This window comes from Chelonia mydas, chromosome 20 (genome assembly GCF_015237465.2).
Source record: "Chelonia mydas isolate rCheMyd1 chromosome 20, rCheMyd1.pri.v2, whole genome shotgun sequence".
NCBI classification, from domain to species: Eukaryota; Metazoa; Chordata; order Testudines; family Cheloniidae; genus Chelonia; species Chelonia mydas.
Window position 1 is genome coordinate 1,515,761 of NC_051260.2, and position 13,984 is coordinate 1,529,744.

Below are 13,984 nucleotides of genomic sequence, written 5' to 3' on the forward strand. Positions count from 1 at the left end.
CTGACCGTGAGTGAGCTCCGTCACTCAGAGCTCTGCCCGTCATGTGCCCCATGGTTTGGTGCAGGACACGGAAGGTGCAGATCCCGGAGACCACAGCTCCCGGGACGCGTGGTCCGCCCCATCCCGGGAGCTGGTCTGGGATCTGGCTGCACCACGGTCTGAGAGCGGGAGCAGGCCCGAGGCAGCAATTCCCCTGCTCTCGCCCTGGCACACTTTGCTCCCCACCTGGTTTGGGGTTTCAGGATCTTCAGCGAGTGTGTTGGGAGCTGGGAGCCTCAAACCCACAGCTTGCTTCTGAGGAGGAGAAAGCAAATCCCAAGCCCCTCCCCGCGCCGAGCGGGATCAGCTAGAGAACGAACCTCCCGCCAGAGCCGGTGCTAAGTGGAAGCAGGCGACGAGCTGGGGAACTGCCTGGCTTTCATGTTTGGGCGGGGTCTGGGGTGAGCCGCCGATCGCACCCCTTGCGGTTAAACAGGGAGGCCCAGCTGCTGGCGAAGGCCCCTGCACCAGCTCACACTGCCCGGCGTGCAATGCCGGCGAAGGCCCCTGTACAGGCCTGTGTCACCTGGCGTGCAATGCCGGCGAAGGCCCCGGAGCCAGCTCACACCACCTGGCGTGCAATGCTGGCGAAGGCCCCTGTACAGGCCTGTGTCACCTGGCGTGCAATGCCGGCGAAGGCCCCGGAGCCAGCTCACACCACCTGGCGTGCAATGCTGGCGAAGGCCCCGGAGCCAGCTCACACCACCTGGCGTGCAATGCCGGCGAAGGCCCCTGTACAGGCCTGTGTCACCTGGCGTGCAATGCCGGCGAAGGCCCCGGAGCCAGCTCACACCACCTGGCGTGCAATGCCGGCGAAGGCCCCTGTACAGGCCTGTGTCACCTGGCGTGCAATGCCAGCGAAGGCCCCGGAGCCAGCTCACACCACCTGGCGTGCAATGCCGGCGAAGGCCCCTGTACAGGCCTGTGTCACCTGGCGTGCAATGCCGGCGAAGGCCCCGGAGCCAGCTCACACCACCTGGCGTGCAATGCCGGCGAAGGCCCCTGTACAGGCCTGTGTCACCTGGCGTGCAATGCCAGCAAAGGCCCCTGCACCAGCTCTCACCGCCTGGCGTGCAATGCCGGCTAAGGCCCCGGAGCCAGCTCACACCACCTGGCATGTGCTGTCAGCTAAGGCCCCTGCACAAGCTCGCACCGCCCGGCGGAGGAGCACTGGGGAAGGAGATGGGGAAGAGGCCAGGACACTCCAGAGTAACACCCAGTTCCTCCTGACGTGCTACACACAGGAATTACCATGCCTACCATTGAATGCAGCCACCTCTGGGGTGCAGTCTGGTAGCTGGTTAACAGCCACACAGAAACAATGCACCATAGTTTGGAAATCTAGAATAATGCATCCAACTGAAAGGTCCAGGGGCTGCTTGTCTAATCTAATCCATCCATCTAATGTGTGGCCATCTCTCAGCTGGTCTCATGTGCCTGTCACCATGACATCCAAGCTCTGATACAATGGGGCCTCTGGCCTCGGGCATTTGCTTGGGACCGGGGGGCTGGTTCCCCTTAGTGCCAAGGAGTCTTTAATGACCTCTGGCGGCGAATGATGACAAGACAGCGAACGAGCATCGTCCCGCACGGTCCCCTCCCGCTCCACTCGCGGGGAAGCAAAGCGAGGGAGCTGGAGTCTACCGTATGGTGCCCTGTTCGCACTGAGCCCGATCCCCCGAGGCGGGCATCCCAGGGCCTCCAATCACAGCGATTCCCCGGCTCCACGGGGCCGGCTAGTGGGGAGACGCTGGGCTGGGCTGGGTCTCAGCTGGGCCCTCAACACGGCACCTTTCCCCAGGGCTGAATTCACCCTTCGCTCTTTTGTCATGGGGCCTCGGTGCAGAAACACGCGGAGAAGGAGCACGGGGCCAGTGGCTGAGCCGCCAGGCTCACTGACCTGCCAAGCACCTGGTCGGCAGGTTCACCCCCAAGCCGTGTCCCAACATTATCCCCAAAATGTCCTGCTGGCCTAGAGCCCCAGGAACACTGAGGTGCCCAACTCCCTTTGGGTTCAGTACCAGTCAGGATTCGTAGAAAGGCCCAGGACGGTGGGTGCTGAGCTCCTGGCACTTGACCCAACACCGAGCGCAGCAGGAGGGCTTTCCCCAAGGGGCTGGGCCGGGGCAGAACAAGGCCTCAAGGGTGGCAGTTAAACCAGACAGACGCTAGCGGGAACGAATGCACCGCCTTCTCCCACCCCGGGTGCCGAGCCAGGGCAGCAAGCGCCCGAAGGGAAGTGGACTCGCCGTGTCTCGAGGGCTCCAGCTGCAGAGCGGAGGGTCTGGATGATGCGTTAGCCAGACACACGTCGCTAGCCTGGCTGCAGCATGCAGGGTGAGACAGGAGGTCCCATGAGCGGCTGTAATGGGGCCTGCTCACCGCAGATCTCTGTAGTTGCTCAGAGGTTAACCCCCCACCCCGGTGGGGACACGGGCCCTGAGCCGGCGACGCGGCACCTCGAGTGGGACAGTATCAAATGCTCAGGAGTGGCGCTGGGGGCGTTTCCAGAAATACCTTCTCGTGGCGCGAGCGGAAAAGCTGATGCTTAGAAAGAAAGAAAGAAGAAGGGAAAAAAAAGATTGTCCCTTTTTCTTGCCAAGGTGAAAAACACTCCCTGGTGCGGTAAAATAAAGAAATGCACAGAAAAAAAAAAAAAAAGACTGGAAAGAAACACATCCCGAAATAACCCTCCGGCAGCATCACCCTTGTCTGCCGGGAGCTATCGCTCTGCTAAATTCTGCCATGCCCAGGGCATGAAAATAACCCTGTTTGCCTGCGGTGGAGAGTTAAGAATATAGATAATGACATTCTTATAAGTCACCTCTGTTACTCAGGCTTTCCAGAGGGCTTGCTGAGCCGTATCACACCTTCAGCAGACAAAGCCCCCCTGAGATAGAGTCACACACACACAACTGGCCTGCAGGGTGCAAATTATCTGGGCTTTTATAAATACACTGGGTGGCTTTAAATATAGCTCCCCGCCCCCTCCCCCTGCGCTGTTCTGGGCCTGAGCTGGGAAATGCACTCCCTGCCCTCCCCCAGCCCCGTGGAAAGCCCATCACAGCTGGGAAGCTGTGCGACATCTGGCACCCTTCGTCACTGGCTGGACTTTCCAGAAGGGTTTTTGGTGTGTGTGTGGTGGTGATGGGGGGGGCGGTTGGTAGCTGAGTGCTGAAGGAAATGCTCCAGCTTTTCAGTGCATTAAATCATGTGCGCTAGTGTCACACGCACACTCACCCTCACCCGTGTCACGCCTTCCCTGTGAACAGCAACGGGGGCTCCAGCAGTGGGGTCCGAGCACTGGAAAAGCTGGGCCAGAAGCGTGGCCCGTGCCTTGCGCTGCCCATCTGCGGGCTGGGCTGGGGGGTGTCTCATCCAGCCTGCAGAGCAAGAGAGCTGGGGGCGGGTTAGCTGGGGAGGGGAGGACGGAGGCTGCAGCCCGGGCAGGGAGCCTTGGGATGCCACTGCTGCGAGCCCGCAGAGCCCCGCGGCCCTGCCCCGGGAAAGGCTCAGGGGGAGATGAGTGACGTGCACACGACATCGGGGAGCGGGTGGGTGGCCATGGTGAGAAGCGGAGACGTCCCCTTAGCTCGCCAGCACCCTGCGCTGGCCCAGGGAATGTTCCCCTCAGGCTGATTGGGCATTTGGGCGGGGGAGGGCCCATACTGGCACCATACTGGGGGGCATTCTGCCACCACAGGCTCGGCCTGTCACATGGGACCAGCCAAGGTCACCTGTGGCTTCCCTCCCAGCATCCTGGCTAAAGTCCAGTGCGGGCAATTCCCCCTGGTCCCGCCACATCCCCTGTGGGCTCCAGCCTCTCCGTGTCTTCCTGCCCCAGCCAGGCAGGGCACTGCTGTGTAGTTAACAGCTGCCGCGTTCCATCCCAGAGGTGGCTGCCTCTCAGCAGTGGGGGAAGTGACAGGAGTGGCTGGCACCAGCCCAGCCTCTCTCTCCGGGGGAGGTGAAGGGGGTTCCCACCTCTGCAGCTACATTGGTGCAGACTTCCCCCATCTCCGCAAGCCAGATTGTGCCTGTTATCAAAGGGGCTCAAGCCAGGGAGTCCCCCCTCCTGGACTCCAGTGGGTGCTCGGGAGATGGTCAGGATCGGGACCATTCCTACCACAGCGGGGGAGGGGAGTCCAGATGTGGAGTTTGGTTCATGTGCCCCCAGCCACATCCTGGCGCAGGGGAGGGGGCTGTTGTGGGAACGCGGGAGCCGCTCCCCTGCACCGATTACTCAACGTCAGCTTTAGCTCAGCCCGGTTCATATTAATCCTCGGAAGTAATTTAGCCGTCTCCGCTCGCAGCCCCGTCATTGTGGCCTGACCAGCCCCTTGCCTGCCTTCTAATTAACTCCTTGTGCCTCCGGTTTTGTGTCCCGCGAATACCCCACCTGGCTGGGCCCGCCTCTCCGCTTCCCCCCTCCCCGGGAGCATTCCTGTCCCGTCGGGCTAAGGCACCGCAGCAACCGTGGCAGGGATCGCCCCTAATCCGCGGGCACGCCGGCATCTGCTGGAAAGGCAGCCCGCCACCCCCTGGCTGTTAGGTGACCAAGGCCTGAGAGAAACAATTAGGGACAAAGCTGAGAGCCCCAGGGGTCTAATACAAACCTTCACGGGACGGTTGTGTGGCATTTGGGGAGTTTAATGAATTGTCCATCATGCTTTTCAGGTCTGGTCGGCGGGGCTGGATTAATCTGAGAAACCACAGTGGGTAGGAGCCACTAAGCCTGTATTTATTACTCTTCCATTGTAACTAATTGAGGTAATTATCTGTGACTCCAGCCCTGCTTAACAATGCCGCATTCACGCCGCAAGGCTGTGTCCCCCCACCCGCCCCAGCCCCTCTCGCTGAGCCGAGGGGCCGCACCGCAGAGCACCATGGGCCTGCCCACAAGGCCCTGCGCCTGCCAAGGGGCAAATACACAGCCCCTGGCCCAGAGACGGGCATCTCCCAGCTCGCTGCTCAGCCCCACCAGTGACGGGGGTCTGGCCTGGCAGTACAGCGCCCAGCAGAACCTGGGCCGTGCGGGGCGAGGATGGCGGCCCTGGACCCACAGGCCCACTCCTTCTCCATGTGCATTTTGCACTGGCTTGCAGCCGGCCCTCTGGAGTACTGCGGGGCTGGTTTGGCCAGGCTACAGGGCCAGGGGTTCAAGCCAGGGCACGGCCCATGCGTTGCCTGTGAGGGCCCCAGCTCCGGCCCATCGAGGCGTGGGGAACACCTCGCCAGAGCAGGCCTTGCAGCTAAAGGGCAGGTCTGCAGTTGGGCGGGGGGGGGGGGGGGGGTCAGAACCAATCCTGCAGCAATCTGACCCCTGCGGTGCCTGGGGGCTGTTCTCCCCCCCCTCCCGCCACCCCCCCACTTCTGCCCCGTGCTCTTCTCTCCTGCAAGCGCCTTGCAAGGGGTGAGAATTCACCCCCACGAGGTTCCCAGGCAGGCCCCCCCCCTGCACCCCTGCTCCCCCCCCTCCGGCCAGGACGGTGGGGGTTGGCCTACTGCACAGCGACATCTTGTGGCCGCCTGTGGGAACCACACCGCAGGACGGCTCCAGCCCTCCCAGTCCGTGCCCAGGGCCCAGTGCAGCTGCCATGCTGGTGGCAGTGGAAGTGTGGGGGCAGGGGAGCATGAGGCCTCGCTCATCTACGTGCACCCTGAGCCCCCCCCTTTACTTGCCCTCCCCCCCCCAGCCCCTGCTGTCTTCCCCATTCCGGCCAGCAACCCGCCTCCCTCCTGGGCTGGCCCGCGTGGTGCTGGGCCTGTCCCCACTAGACAGCCACCCCCCAATTATCCCCACCCCGAGCTACAGCAATCAGCTCCACCCCCCTCAAAAAAAAAAAAAAAAGCTGGGAGCTGCCAGGCTGAGCCTGCCCCTGTGGGGCAGGCTGGGGCCCAGAGCAGGGAGGAAGTGGAGGGCCAGGAGGGGCATCATTGCAGGCCAGCCCAGCGCCCGTCTTCCCCCAGCCCCATGAGCAGAGAGCGGCCCTCCCTGGCCTCCCAGCTCTCCCTGCCAGCCCAGTGGGTGGAGAAGGGATGCTGTGGGGCAGGGGCAGGGGCAGGGGAAGGATGCTAGGAACAGATGAGCCAAGCACCAGGCCCAGCCTGCCAACCCCACGGCTCACGAGTCACTGCCTTGGTGGGCCCCGCCGCGGTGACAGAGAAGCTTCTGACTTGGGGCAGGAAGCTACCAGCACCCCACCTGCCCCTCCTGCCTCTGGCCCCCCATCCCCAGGCACCCCAGCTGCCCTGCCCCCAGCCCCGGCTGCCCTGCGGCTGGGTGGGCTCGCTCTCCCAGGCCCAGCACAGCACACGACAGGGAGGTGGGCAGGTGGCTGGGCGGGCAGGGCCAGGTGCAAAGCTCTCGGCTCTGGGAGGGCCTGGCACATTCTCGTGGGCATGGCCAGGTGTACACTTGCACACTCACCCCCCACGCACACACTCGTGCACCCTCACATACACCCCTGAGGCTCACCAGGCTGGAATCCCAACACAGCAGTGCCAGGAGGAAGCTCACAGCCCTGGGGCCTCAAGAGGGCACTGTTGTGAGGAAGTTCACACTGCCAAAACAGAGGCTCTCAGCTCCCCTTCCCCACCCGATGAGGCGGGTATCATCGCTGTCCGGGGGTCAGTGCTAGCCCCAACAGGACACCCCATCCCCTGCCTTGAGGGGGGCAAAGGCAGCTTGGTGATGGGGCCAGGGTGCTGTAGGGCAGGCTCCAAACAGGTGTCCCTGGGTGCCAGAGATGGGACAGCCCTGGGGTGCCCTCAGCTTTACCCAGCCTGGATTTAAATGGATGGGAAAGGGGCAACCCAGTTGGGTGCTCAGTCTATGGGGCGCGGGAACCACAGGGTCTGACTGTGCCCAGAGAGCCCCCTTCGCATTCACCGTGGGCTGGGCCCTGGCGCGGCAGCCAGCTCCAGGCACTGCCACAGCCCTGCTGCACCACAACAAACCCAGACGTGCCGGCTGCCCCCCCTCGCTCAGCCCCAGAGCTGCCCCCCGTCGCCAGGCCAGGACCAGCTGGGACCCCAAGGAACAGGAGCCGGCTGCTGCAACTGCATCGGATTGTCCTGGAGTCTCCGGAGCGAACCCTTTCCTGAAGGTTTCAGAGTAGCAGCTGTTTTAGTCTGTATTTGCAAAAAGAACAGGAGGACTCGTGGCACCTTAGAGGCTAACCAATTTATCTGAGCAGAAGCTTTCGTGAGCTACAGCTGAATGCGTCCAATGAAGCGAGCTGTAGCTCACGAAAGCTTATCCTCAAATAAATTGGTTAGTCTCGAAGGTGCCACAAGTCCTCCTTTCCTGAAGGATTGTGTCCTGTGCTGAGACCTGCAGGGGTACGAACCCGAACCAGCCCCCGCGTCACCATCGCCCCCAAGGGTCGGTCACCACCAGCCCCGGGGCCTCCCGGCCGGAGCCCTGGGTGTGTGCGGCCGGCAGGGCAGGAGCGGGGCAGGAGGTCCGGGGCCTGATCCTGCTCTCAGCTGCAGCACGTAAATCTGGGACTCCCCCTCCCAGGGAAGCAGCAGTAGAAGCCAGGCCAGGCCCCGTCCACAGCAGCCCAGCTGCCTTTAATTTGGGCCCCATTCCCGAGGGGAGAGGCCGTGGGTCAGGCCTGCCTGCGGCTCGCCTTGGCCTGCATGCTGCCCAGCCCAGCCCCCACCCGCTCTGCACCCCCTGCCCAGCCCCAGCCTGCTCTGCGCCCCCCAGCCAGCCCCCGCCAGCAGCTCTGCGCCCCCCAGCCCAGCCCCCGCCATCTCTGCACCCCCAGCCCAGCCCCCGCCAGCTCTGCACCCCCTGCCCAGCCCCAGCCTGCTCTGCCCCCCCTGCCCAGCCCCCGCCCGCTCTGCGCCCCCCAGCCCAGCCCCCGCCCGCTCTGCACCCCCAGCCCAGCCCCCACCCGCTCTGCCCCCCCTGCCCAGCCCCAGCCTGCTCTGCGCCCCCCAGCCAGCCCCCGCCAGCAGCTCTGCGCCCCCCAGCTCAGCCCCCGCCCGCTCTGCGCCCCCCAGCCCAGCCCCCGCCAGCTCTGCACCCCCTGCCCAGCCCCAGCCTGCTCTGCGCCCCCCAGCCAGCCCCCGCCGGCAGCTCTGTGCCCCCCCAGCCAGCCCCCGCCGGCAGCTCTGCGCCCCCCAGCTCAGCCCCCGCCCGCTCTGCGCCCCCCAGCCCAGCCCCCGCCCGCTCTGCACCCCCTGCCCAGCCCCAGCCTGCTCTGCGACCCCCAGCCAGCCCCCGCCGGCAGCTCTGTGCCCCCCCAGCCAGCCCCCGCCGGCAGCTCTGCGCCCCCCCAGCCAGCCCCCGCCGGCAGCTCTGTGCCCCCCCAGCCAGCCCCCGCCTGCTCTGTGCCCCCCAGCCAGCCCCCACCGGCAGCTCTGTACCCCCCAGCCAGCCCCCATCCGCTCTGTGCCCCCCAGCCCAGCCCCCGCCGGCAGCTCTGCACCCCCTGCCCAGCCCCTGCCTGCTCTGCGCCCCCCAGCCAGCCCCCGCCGGCAGCTCTGTGCCCCCCAGCCAGCCCCCGCCGGCAGCTCTGCGCCCCCCAGCTCAGCCCCCGCCCGCTCTGTGCCCCCCCAGCCCAGCCCCCACCGGCAGCTCTGCGCCCCTCAGCCCAGCCCCCACCTGCTCTGTGCCCCCCGTAAATATCAGGCATATGGAGTCTTCCCCCCCCCAGCAAGCCCCTCCCAAAAGTTTGTCGGACATTTGCGTTACACAAGGGCTCTGGTCTGCACTGTGCCCACAGCCCTGGCATCTGGGCACCAGCCTGCTGCCTTGGCCCAGCAGAGACGAGCTGGCTCCTTCCCCAGCCCCCTTCCCCCAGGGGCCAGGCCCTGCTGGTGCTGGCCCCCGGCTGGCTCCACGCCGTGTGGCCGAGGCCCCGTGGCTGGCAGGGGTGTGGCCGGGAGCGAGCCCCAGAGCTGCGCTCCGGAGCCAGGCCTGAGCGGGTGGCTGTGGTTGAGCGAGCAGCTGTTCCCGGCTGTGGTGAGTCGGGGCCCCGGGCGTGCCGCTCGCTCGCGGGAGCCCTTCCCCGGCGCTGGGCAGTTCAGCGAGAGGCCAAACCCGGCCCGGCCCTGCCCCCAGCGTGTGTGGCCAGCGGGGAGGGAGGTCGGGGTTCCCCAGAGCCAGGGGGAGCGGGGAGGAGGTCGGCACTGGGGAGCTGTTCCAGCCATGCAGCGTGGAGACACTGCCCAGGCCTGCTCCCCAGCCAGGCCCCGGGGCTACTGCTGGCTGAGACCCCGAGCCCCTGGCACTCACCGCACGCCAGAGACACAGTGCGGGGTCCACGGACACACAACGGGGTGCAAGGCCTGGGGGTGCGCACGCACACACACGAGCCTGTACAGATGTGAACACACAAGCACACACATGCATACACGGGTGCGCACCCGCCCCCTCCTCCTGGGACCTGCTGGGACCCCCCTGCGCCCCGGCTGGCGACCGGCGCCCAGATTGCGGGCTGGGCCATGCCGGGAAGGAGCCATTCAGGACCGAAAGCTCCTCGCACAGCTCCAGGGTCGGGGAGGGCCGGGGGCTGTGGATGGGAGGGGATGGCGAGGAGGGTGGGGGGTCTCGATCATCTCCAGCCGCCAGAAGGCAGCTGAGACCTGGCCAAACTCGTTGCCTTTCCGAGCGTCCTCTGCTCCCACCCCGCCGCCCACCAGGTGAGGGCGGATTTCTCGGGCCGGTCTGTCCTGCAGGGCCGCGCCAGGCCAGGCAAATTGGGAGCAGATTCCCCGGCCAGCCTTGGGCGTTACAGGAACGGGGCGGGCGGTGGCCGGCCGCTTGCCGTGACTCAGGCGCTCCCTCCTCTGTGGGCGGCGGGTTCACATCTGGATTCCCCTCATCGTGCCCCCCCATGCACCCCAACCCCCCCCCCCCCCCAGAGCTGGCTACGGCCGCTCGCTGCTCTGGTTTCTGCACTGCACCGGGGCCCAGAGTCAAACACAGCGGAGCCAGAGAGCAGCAGGCACAACGTGGTGCCAGCAGGAGGCGCTGGGGGTGCAGGGCAGGGCGCTGGCTGGGCGGGGGGGGAGTGCCTGGCTACTCCAGCCCCAGCCTCTCCCAGTAGGGGGCGCTGTGGGTGCAGGGGGGGCACGATGAGGTGCGGGGAGCAGAGCTGCCCCGTTCCGCTGCCCCTCCAATCCCATGTAAGGCTCATTTCCCCCTGCCCTGCCAGCCTGCTCCCGAGCAGGTACCCAAGCCCTCGCCCCATGCCAGGCATGCCGGGGACTCCTCCCAGCACCCCCTGGGCATGGGACCTTTCACCGTTGGGGGGGCCCCGTACTTAGACCCGCGGTGGGGCAGGGATACCAGGCTGGGGAGCCCAACAGGACAAAGGGGGTATGGAGGAGCCGGGGGCCCCTTCCTCTACCCAGTGCCAGCAGGTGCATCCTTACTGGGGCCCCCTCTTGCCCTGGCCGGGGACTCCCAGCCGCCCTCAGGGGAGGGGGAGTTTTCCCAGCCGGAGGGGGGGTTGCAGTGGAAACGCTCCGGTGACGTTGCGCCGCCCCGGGCATCCCAGACGAGAGGCCCCCGCTGGGAATTTGGGGCTTGTGGTCAAGCCGGGATCTGTCCTAATTGCAGGTCTGCTGGCGGGATCGGGCAGCTCCTGTGTCACCCGGACCAGTCAGAGGCTGCGTGGCCGGGGCCCTGGGCAGCTCGCCCAGCCCACCTGTGGGCACCGCCGCCCGCTCGCCCCCACCCGCCCTGGCCATGGCTGGGGTCAAAGGTCAGGGGGAGTCCGCGGGCCCAGCCCGGCTCGAGAGAGAAGAGCAGAGATGGAGTCAGCCCCTCTCACAGCTGGTGTATCGTGCGCCCCTCATGGCACCACACTCTGCGTGTCACACATCACAGACACCCCCCAGTGCGTCACACGCTCACCCACCAGCGTGCGCACACACGCACTCCATACACAACACCCAGACACACGTGTTGGGCTGGCACCTGGACACCACCGGATGTGTTCACAGGTCCCCAACCCGCACACGCATCCCATGCCCACCCGCATGGCAGCCTGCACTCAGTGTGAGGACACACGTCCCCGTGCAGGCTCTGAGCGTGCACACGCACAGAGGGATGTGTGATAACACACGCATGTGCACACACCCCCCCGGTGCATGGGGCTTGGGGGGACGGTACCGTGGGGAGTGCCCAGGGGGAGGAGGACCCAATCCCCACCTTTGGCCAGTACTCAGACCCCCTGGGCCAGGGGCAGGGCCTCAGGGAGAGCTGGGTGAGTGATTCGCAGGGGAGCAGGGTTTGCGGGGGGCTCGGCCCATCCTCCCCGCAGTTCAGCCGGCATGTGCTGGGTTTGGGGGCAGAGGGCAGCTGAGGTTCTGGCACCGGCCGGAGCTGGATTTAGACGGTCATTTTCTCAGCAGGGAGCTGGGAGGGGTTTGGGCAGCGCTCGGCTCATGGAAACCATCGTCCCGGTCTTCCCCCGCAGTCTGTGGCGCACCCACCGTGTCGGCTTCCACCCCCACGGAGCAGGGCAAGTGCCAGGGCAGGGGGTGCCCTCCCAGGGCCTGGGGGTCTGACACCCCCGTTGCTCAGAGCGCCCGGGCCCCCTGCCCCCACACACCAGCTGGCTTCACCTGGGCTTTGGGGACGTTTCCATCCTGCAGCTCGGGGGGCGGATCAGAACTGAGCCCCCTGTGCTCCCCGAACCGGCTGAGTCCGGTCTTGCCACAAATCCATGGCTGCCTGGCTCAGCGCGGGCGCCCGAGACTACGGCGAGACGGCAGGAGAGGAGTCCGAACTTCCCAGCCCCCGCCATTCCCACCAGAGGAGAATCTCTGGTAGCCGTCAGCACTACAGGGCTCATGACCCACAGGCGAGAGGGGCTTAGTCCAAGCAGCAGTGGGCAGGGCTGCACCAATCACCTGGGCTCTGCGGCCCATTTCCAAACCCACCCACCACCAGCCTGGGGGCAATGGGGGGCAGGGCTGATGGGGAAACACCCAGCGTGGGGCAGGCAGAGACCAGGGAACCACTGCCCCAGGGGGCATTGGTAAAGAGTGGGCTCAGCAGGCCCTGGGGAGCAGGCCAGGCTGGCTTGGGCGGGGTGGTAGGAGCCTCTCACCTGTGAGTGGCTGGGTCCAGTCTAGGCCCCTGTTAGCAGCTCCGGCAGGTTGTTCCCATCAGACGGTGCCGTGAGTTGAGTTTGGTGGGTCACAGCTCACTCCGGGTGTCATGGAAGCTACATGCCGGATCCGCCCTGCCTCAGCAGACGGGCCAAGGGATGAAGGAGCTGCAGCTCGAGCTCCCCACCTGCCCGTGGGCTCAACACGGCTGGAGCCCTGGGCAGTCCACCAAGGCCCTGGGGGGCCAAACACTTTTGCTCTGCCCCCCTCCCTGCTCCCCTGCCAGCTGGGCTCCCATCAATTGAGGCCAGTTAGACCAAGTGGCCCTGGTTTTCAGGGAGGCTCAGCTCTGCTGAGTGCCAGGGCACCAGGCGGGGTCCATGGCTGCGTGGCACCCCCGGAAATCAGGCCCTGAAAGTACCGCAGCCTGGACCCCAAACCAACCCGCTCACCCCTGAGAGCAGCCAGCACTCAGCAGAGAATGTGTGCACTGCCCCCTGGGCCATGGGCCCCCTTTGTGCCCCTCCCCACCCCCAGACTAGTGTCCTGGCCCCCCAGCACCCTGGGCAGTTCTTACCCCAGGGGGTGCAACATACCACCTCTGTGGTTTGCATTTTGCCCTGGGACAAGTGACCCCTGAGGAAAGAGGAGGTGGGGGTGCGATGCAGGAATCAGCCCCATCTCTATCTACAGCCCCTTCAGCGGTGGGGCCCTGGCCCTGCTGGGCACCCCCACAACACCTGGCACGATCCACAACGACCCCACCGTTCCCGCTCCGCGTCCGTCCCGGCTGGGTGCCCGGGGGGCCAGCCTGAACGGGCAGCCGAGAGGAGACGCTCTGGGACGTGGGTCACGTGACCAGCCAGGGGGGCACAGAGCCCTTTCCATGGTAAAGCCAGATGCTGGGGCCCGGGGAAGGTGGGCCCATGTGTGTGGGGCTGGCCCACAGGGGGGCACAGGGGCAGGTCTCGGCCGGTGTGAACAGCAAGGGGGGATCTGATAGCACCTGTGGGTCTCCCAAGCTCTCAGCCAAGTGGCACACACAGGTTCTGGCTCAGCCAGCTGTGAGGGGCCAGAGGCCAGGGTGACGGGCTGGGATCCCCGGCCTGGAGACACTGGGAACTGGCCCTTCTGGCCCGGGGCCCCCCAGCTCTCCCCGGGGCCCGGTGTCCACACGGGATCCCAGCAATCGAGAGTGAGCAGAACTTGGTGCCTGCGGCCCCTGGCCAAGCCGCCGGGAGGGGAGCGCTCCAGCTGGGGGGTGAGGGTTGGTTTTTTTAACCTGCCGGGGTCTCTTTAAAAGGAAACAAGGCGAGAAAGTCATCGCAGTCCTGAAATAGGGCTCGGGCTGGCACCGCAGGGGGCGGGAGAGCGGCCAGCGCCAGGCCTTTGTGTTGGCGGGCAGAGTCCACCTCGAAAAGGCTCCTTAAAAAAGGAAAGTGTGAGTGGCTGACAGCAGGATCCTGCGCTGGGGGTTATATTTACCCGCCTGACTCAGAGCCCGAGCTCACCCCTGCCCGGAATCCGGGACATGCTCCGGCTGGGGGGGCGGCCGGAGTCCAGGGCGCCAGGAGACACGGGGTTAGCTAAAGGACAGTAAAGATGATTCCCCCGCAGCGAGCCCCGTGGGGGGCTGGAATCTTTGCCCCTAGGGCTGGGGCGGGGAGCCCCTTGGCCTGGGGTCTGAGGGCCAGGCTGGGGCTCCAGCCAACGGAGGGGAGGGGTCCGGGGCCTGGCACTCCCAGGGAAATACAAGGAAAGGGAGGAGCTAGACCAGGTGATGGGGGTGACTGGGATTAGGTCTGGGACACCTGGGTTCTATTTCCAATGACAGGAAGGGAGAGGGGTCTACATGGGTTAGAGC